Raw genomic sequence first — 7,813 nt, forward strand, 5'->3', positions numbered from 1 at the left:
TGTATCCTGCTGGCGTTTGCCTTACCCGGTGTGTTCATTTGTTGAAATCCAACAAATACACACTTCAGACTTCTGCATCTCATTGTATGTATACTTTATATCGAAAGAAAAAACACTGTAAATAAATATGGAATTCTGGGGCATGGCATGCTCACTGAAGCGTCTAGGGGGGCGATGAACCGAAGTCTGCGATTTATTTTGAAATGTGTCCTGAAAGTGTGCCGGATGAAGAGAGAGAGGTTGACGGACAGATGAGAAAGCAAGCACACTAGTACGTTCACAGTAGAGCCCAGGTGGTGGATGAGCACGTAGTCTCCGGAAAATTCTTTTAACGTTGTTGTAGGTTGGAAGTTCTAAAACAGGTTTTACTTATTTATTATTATTTAAAAAAATGTTTTTAAGTGTTTATTTATTTTGAGGGAGAGAAAGACCGTGTGCGAGCAGGGGAGGGGCAGAGAGAGAGGGAGATACAGAATCCGAAGCAGCCTCCAAGCTGTCAGCACGAAGTCCGATGCGGGGCTTGAACTCACGAACTGTGAGATCATGACCTGAGTCGGACGCTCAACCGACGGAACCACCCAGACGCCCTCTAAAACAAGTTTTAAAATAAGATGTTGGACATTGGGGCACCTGGGTAGCTCCTTCGGTTAAGTGGCCATCTTCAGCTCAAGTCACGATCTTGTGGTCCGTGAGTTCCAGCCCTGTGTCGGGCTCTGTGCTGACAGCTCAGAGCCTGGAACCTGCTTCTGATTCTGTCTCCCTCTGCCCCTCCCCCGCTTGTTCTCTGTTGCTCTCTGTCTCTCTCTGTCTCTCTCAAAAATGAATAGACATTTAAAAAAATCTTAAAAAAAAAAAAAAAAAAAGATGCTGGACAGAAAAAGCAGAGGTCCAGGGCCGCAGATGGTGTGGGGCTGGAGGAGCACTTCTTCCCGCTCCTGAAAGATGCGGCCCAGGCTTCCGGCAGGAATCACTGCAGCTCCTGTCTGAGGGGCCAGAGACTATCGGATGTATAGTTTTTATTTACACGAACTACATAAACCGGATATGCTTTATCACGGAGTAGGTGCCCTGCCACTTCCAACAAATCCCTCCCTTGTCCTCACAAACTCCCAGGGAGGAGAGCTGGGAGGACTCTCCTGCCATTGCAACCAAGACCAGGTAAGCATTGCCTCCATGCTCCCCCAGTCCCGGAGGAAGGCTCTGTTGTAGTGACTCCTTTCTGCTCAGGGTTGACCGGTAACCCAGCAGGATTCTCAGTGTCCTCCAGTGCCCCCTGCAGGTGCACCCCCTGGGGCAGGGGCCACCGCTGGCTTTCCTTCGCATCCCCCAGCACTTGGTCCGGTGCCCGGCATGTGGTGGGAGCTCAGAACTGTTTGCCGGGTGAGGGAATGTTCTGGGCTATTTCTTGTCACCGTCAGTTTGGCCGGCCTGGGTGCTCTGACGGTGCTTAGAGGTGAAGGTGACACCAGCCCCCAACAGTTGCCAGTAGAGAGAGCTTAAAATCACTTCGCTAGTGAGTATGGGGTGTGGTTGGACCTCAGGATCCCTGAGTCCTGTGTCAGGAGGGAGCGACCCAGTCTGGGGCTCTGAGAGCTCCAGAGTTTCCCTGCCTCTCTGGTATTATTCCCGCTTCCAACGGGCTCATCTGCCCTGGCCGCTCAGCTCTAGTCTTGCCCCCCTACCTCCACTTGACCTCTTTCAGCCTCTGGGCCTTTGCTCACCAGGTGACCCCAGCCTGGAATACCTTCTCCCCCTCCCCCGCCTATCTGAACCGGCACCAGCCTCCACTGCCCTCTGGCTCCCAGGCCAGAGCAGCGACTTTCCTTTGACTGGTGCATCACCACTGGCCTTTTCTGCCCGCCTAGCACCAAACGGTATTAATTAATTACCAAGCACTTCCGGTGACTTCTTTCTGTGCGTCCCACCGATCTCCCAAGCCCTACCTGTTATCCACACCCCTATCCCTCCCCGGGGCTTGGCATAGTGACCAAGAGGGACAGGCGCCCCGGGGAGCTGGTTGACAGAGCCAACCTTTGGGGCCAGGGTTTTGGTCCCAGGTCCAGAACAGGAGCCATTTTTATGAATGAAGCGTCTGAAATTGAAACCCGCCAACGCGAAGACAGAAGCAAGGTCGAAGCGTGGCTTACTGGCCCTCCAGCTGGAGAGGTACGGACAGTTGAAGCCCCGTCTCCCGGTTCCCATTTCTCCAGAGCCTCATCTTCACCTCCCCCCTTGACCTAGAAGGGGTCTCACACTTGCCGGTTCCCCGTCTCCTCCTGTGCTGCCTTCTGTAAAGTGATCTTTCTATATTTACCTAAACTTCTATTTAAAGAGGAATTCTTCATAATTACTCAGCCGTGGAGAGCTGACACTGTTTGGTTCTGTTTATTTAGTTTCTCCTAGTGATTGGCAAAATGTCCTCAGTGGCTTTAAAGAGCAGATATAGACGAATGACCTGTCGGTCATAAAATAAAGTATGATGTTCTTTTCTGTCCTCGTGGGATATGGCACGTGAAGGGGACGCGCCCCGCCGTCCCATCCCGTAAAAATGCCGAATCCAGTCATTTCCGGGGTTGGTTTCATAAGACAGCTTTATAATTTTTGAAAGGCACGTATTAGCTGGATGTGACTATGTATCCCGCAAGGTGCGTGTTCAGTACGCATGCTATAAAACACTTCTCGTGCACACACATGGTCATTCACGCCCACGCACAGCCTCACAAAGAGCAGAGGGCAGACGTGCCCACGAAGGGATGAAGGGGGGATTAATACATCTATTTCTTTCTCCCCCCCCAAAAAAAAATTAATTGATATTTGGCTTTTAGTCTAGTAGGGAGACTAAAATAGTAAGTTATTTATGTAGAAATATTCCCAAGGCACTTCCCTCTCTTTTCCCGACCCGCTTCTCTCCCCTTCCACCCCCACTCTCCACACAGTGACCTTACAGAACATTCGGGGAAAGTCCTGCTCCGACAAACCCTCAGAGATGTGCTGGGCTCAGAGATGTCGGCGGTCTGGTTCGGGGGGGGGGGGCTTTGGGGGGAATGGTATCGTCCTGGGTGCTCTCCAGTTATTCCTGATGAGCCTGGAAGCATCCGGGCAGCAGGTACGATGGTGACACCTCCCCAAAAGTGACCTGTCTCACCTCACCCGCCGCAGCTGCCCCGCTCTGCTTGTCACGAGTGCTGCTCACCGCTCAGTGCCACCACACCACAGACACCCCCCCCCCCCCGCCCGACACCGCCGCGTCAGCCCTGCCTTCGTGGGGAACTTCCTGCCACCACCCCCCTCACCCATCCCTTCTTGACGTTTCCACCAGCCAGTCCTTGAGTTGACCCCTCTGTACTGGGGCAGCCCTGGGAGGCCCCACCGCCTTTTCAGCGCATGCTTTTCAGACAGCTTTGTGTGGCTGCTATGTGCTGTCTTTGAGTCAGCGTCCCCACATCACCCGGTACACAGGGTGGGGACCAGCATGGCGTAGGTGGGGCCGCACGTACGTGTTGCCTTCACACGGCACAGCGCGGGAGCCCCCGAGATGTCTGCTGTTGACCGAGGGCCCTTTCTGGAAACCCCCTTTCTGTGGGCACGCACGGAGACCGGCCAGAAAGATAGAGCACAAGGCAGGCAGAGACACAGGCCCAGAGCTGGACTGTGGGCCAGACGAGGAGTAAATGACACGTTCACCATCGGCTCTTCTGTTTCCAAAACCTGTTGACGAGGCATCCCCGAGTCCTGAGCTAGTTTCCAGTTTGTGATGATCCACTTGTCCCTTCCTGTTCTTTCACGGGCCTTGCTTCCCCTAAAACCGAGGACCGTTTTGGTAAAAGAGGTCGGGTGAATCATGCCGGCACGAGAAGGGAGGGCCTCCTCACGTCTCCTCTATCCTGGGAGCTCCCCTCAAGTGTCCGTGAACAAAGCAGAGGGATCGCTGCTTTCACGGGCTTGCAGCCTAGCAAATGTGGGGTGCCTCAGCATCACCTTGGGAGGCGGCTGAGATACGGAAGGTTGGGCCCCAGCTCCAGAGTTTCAGATTTAGTAGGTGTCTCGGGTGGGACCTGAGAATTTGCTTGTCTAGAAGGTTCCCATGTGATGCTGATGCTGTTGGTCTAGGGACCACACTCTGAAAACCACGGGGTGTAGCACATCTCCCAAGGAAAAGAAGTCAGAGCGGTGGTTTTTAAGGAGAGACGAGTGGCGGTCTCGAGAGACAAAGCGGGTGCCTGGGAAGCACGTGGCCTACAGGCTCCCAGCATGCCAGAGCCTTGAGATCTCATCGGAAAAGCCATTGGACTCACCACCTGGAAGATGGGTGAACCGGCATGAGGGAGGGGGTAGGCGGTGAGCAAGGGTGGGCAGGCCGGGGCCAAGGGTTCTGGAAACCACTGAGGTTGGGCGAGGGTTGAAGAGAAGGCTCTGAGCCTTCCTCTGCCTCCCCAGTTCGTCTTGGCTGCAGCCCTCCTCCCAGGCACCACCCTGCCCCCCAGGCCCCCAGACACGGCCGTGGCCCAGCCCAGGCCAGCGAGACCTGGGAGCCCTCGCTGCCCACGACACCTACGGTTTTAGAATCTGGAGAGCAGATGCTTCTCCTTGCTAAGCAACTCATGAAACAAACAGTTTGCTTCAGGGCTTTCTTTTTTGAAGCTGACTTTGTTGTTGGGGTGGGGAGATGTGTGTACGGATAAGCTTCTCCAAGTGATGACATCACAAGAATAATAAAATCGCCACTTTGCACCCGGTGTCTTTCACCTCTGAGGCACGTTCTGCAAATAATCACAGATCCATTCCCCTTATTACCAGTTCCAGGGCCCTGGGGTGCAAGCAGGGAAAGGTTGCCCCCCTGACGTACGGGGGGGCTTTGTGGCAGCTCTCTGAGGGGCTTGGGGCGAGCTGCCTTACCTCTCAGAGCCTCAGTTTGCCCATCTTAAAAGTGGGCTGAGCCAGGTGGTTTGTAGGGTCCTTACCTGTTCCCATTACATACCCAGAATCGATTTTTAACTGGGAAGCCATTTTTTCGATGGAACTTTCGCTGCAGTGATGTTTATTGTAAATGAATTTGACCTGGGTACGCGGAAGTAAACTTTGTTGTTGTCGTTCTTACGGTATGGTCACAGGTTGCTCCAGATTCTGGGGGGCCCTGAAGCTTATGCAGTTTGTGAGGGCGTCTCCTTAAGAAAAGTAATACAGAACTGCCAGTCAAAATTAGGTGCGGGGCCCTGGCAGGGGCTCAGCCTAGGAGGTGCCCTGAGGCCCAAGCTTCTTAGCTCCACAGACTATCTTCTCTGTGTGCCGTTAAAGGCTCACTGTTAATTTCTGGCCAACCGTCGGGGTCTGGAATATTGGAGACCCTTGGCACTTTGCAAACCTGAGCGTCTCCCGCGCCCATCCTGTCCTGGCCCATGTTTTGGCCTTGACATTGCGGTTGCCAGGCAACTGTCTATCCTATAGGAATTCACACTCGTTCTTCCAGGCAGACGCACATTTAATTTCAGACCCAGAGCGCTCAGTGACACGGGATGTCACCAGCCTGCGCCCTCACAGAAATAACCTGGAGCACCGAGTCAAAAGTAGCTGGGGGAACTGATACCCACATTTGATCTTATTGCCCTAAAATAGCTTGGTCCTGTTTGTGGGGCCTCTGTGTGAGAGGGGACGTGGGAGCCTGGCTGTGCGGTGGCTCCCTCCCTCCCCCTGGGCACTCGCCTCTCTGTGCCCATTGCCAGAGACACTTGCAGTGACTCATGGCTCTGAACATGATGTAACACCCTTGGCTCCTACGCAGGATGGTGGGGAACGTGTGACAGCCTTGGAATCCTAGGCAGGACCCTTGGTGCCTGCCTGCCAGCTCTTGACCAAGGTCAGGTGCAGCTAAGAGCTGGCCTCTTGAGCCTCGTGGGGACTGGGTAGGAGCTCCCACTGCGGACAGGCTCAGGCCTTGGTGCCACGGGAATACACGTCTGTCCATTCTCGAGAGCAGCGGTCCTCAACCTCGGCCCCACACCGGAATCACCCGGGGAGCTTTAAACGACGTAGATCTGATGTAATGCTGAAATTCCAGTGCGCAGCCTAGGTTGAGAGCCAGTGGCTCTTGACTGGCATCACCTCTCTGACCAGCTGCTGGGCCCTTCCCCTCGGGCAAGTGTGTCTGGGGCCTGGGCGCCCCTGGGTTCTGCCATCCCGGAGCCCTCGTCTGCCAGGGGTAGACTTGCCCGTCCCGTCTGAAGCCCACATTCCCTAGGCTCCCGGGCTGTCAGCCAGGCAGGGGGGCTCAGCTGCCGGCATACCATGTGCCTGTTTGGGGCCAGGCTCCCCTGTGTGGGTGCACCCGGCCCTCTAGGGTGCTAGGCCCGGACTGGGGTGGCAGGAGGCGGGGCCTTCTCGGGGTGCTGGCTGCTGGGTTTGGAGAACAGAATCACGGCGGTGTGCGTATCGGGAACAGCGAAGCGTTGAGCTCACCAACGAGGAAGCAGAGGCTGCCCGCTAAAAGAAAACTGTAGAATCTGTTCACTGGTCGGTTTATGCGTTGATTTTTCCATGTGGTACACAGCCCATAAAACGTACCCTCTCAGCCATGTGTAAGCGAATGGTGCGGTCGCGTCACCTCTATTTGCGTTGCTGTGTCTCAGGTCCCTGGAACGTTTTCGTCTTGCAGGACTGAAGCTCTCTGCCTCTGGGACAGCATCTGCCCCTTCGCCCTGCCCTGTGACCACCCTTCTACCCTCTGTTTCCATGAGGTTGACCACTCTAGCTATTTCATGGAAGTGGAATCATACACTACCTGTCCTTGGGGGACAAGCTCGTTTCGCTCAGCCAAATGTCCCCGAGGTTTATCCATGTTGTTGGCATATGTGACATGATTTCCTTCTTTTTTAAGGCTGAATAATATTCCCTATTGTCTTCATTCATTCATCTGTCAGTGGACATTTGGGTTATTTCTGCCTCTTGCCTATTGTGAATAAGGTTGCAATGACCGTGCATGTGCACGTAACTCAAGACCCTGCTTTCAGCTTTTTTGGACGTATGACCAGACTTGGGGTTGCTGGATCAGATGATAGTTCTATTTTTAGTTTTTGGAGGCATTTCCATGCTGTTTTTCCACAGTGGCTGCACCATTTCATATTCCCACCAAAATGGTACAAGGGTTCCCATTTCTCCACATCCTCACCAACACTTTTTTCTTTCTTTCTCTCTTTCTTTCTTTCTTTCTTTCATTGTGGCCATCCTGACAGGTGTGAGGTGATACCTCAATGCGGTTTTGACTTACATTTCTGTAATGATTGAGCATCTTTTCATACGCTTGTTGGACATTCATATATCTTCTTCCGACAGATGTCTAGTAAGGTCCTTCTCTCATGTTTAAAAATCGGGTTACTTGGTTTTCTGTTATTGAGTTGGAGGCGTTCTTTATATATTCAGGATATTAACCCTTTATCTGATATATGATTTGCAAATATTTGTTTCATTTTATTGATTGTTCCTTCTCACTGCACTGATTGTTCCCTTTAACGTACAGAACACTGATCAATTTTTTTGTTTTCTTTTTAAGATTTTTTTCTTTTAACGTTTATTTATTTGACAGAGAGCGTAAGCGGGGGAGGGGCAGAGAGAGAGGGAGACATAGAATCCGAGGCAGGCTTCAGGCTCCCAGCTGTCAGCACAGAGCCCCATGCAGGGCTTGGACTCACGAACCATGAGATCATGCTCTGAGCCAAAGTTGGCTGCTTAACAGGCTGAGCCACCCAGACACTCCAAGATTTTTTTAAAAGTAAGCTCTACACCCAGTGTGGGGTTGGAACTCACATCCCCGAGATCGAGA

Source organism: Puma concolor, chromosome D3 (assembly GCF_028749965.1).
Source record: "Puma concolor isolate L17-30 chromosome D3, mPumCon1.1.hap2, whole genome shotgun sequence".
NCBI lineage: Eukaryota > Metazoa > Chordata > Mammalia > Carnivora > Felidae > Puma > Puma concolor.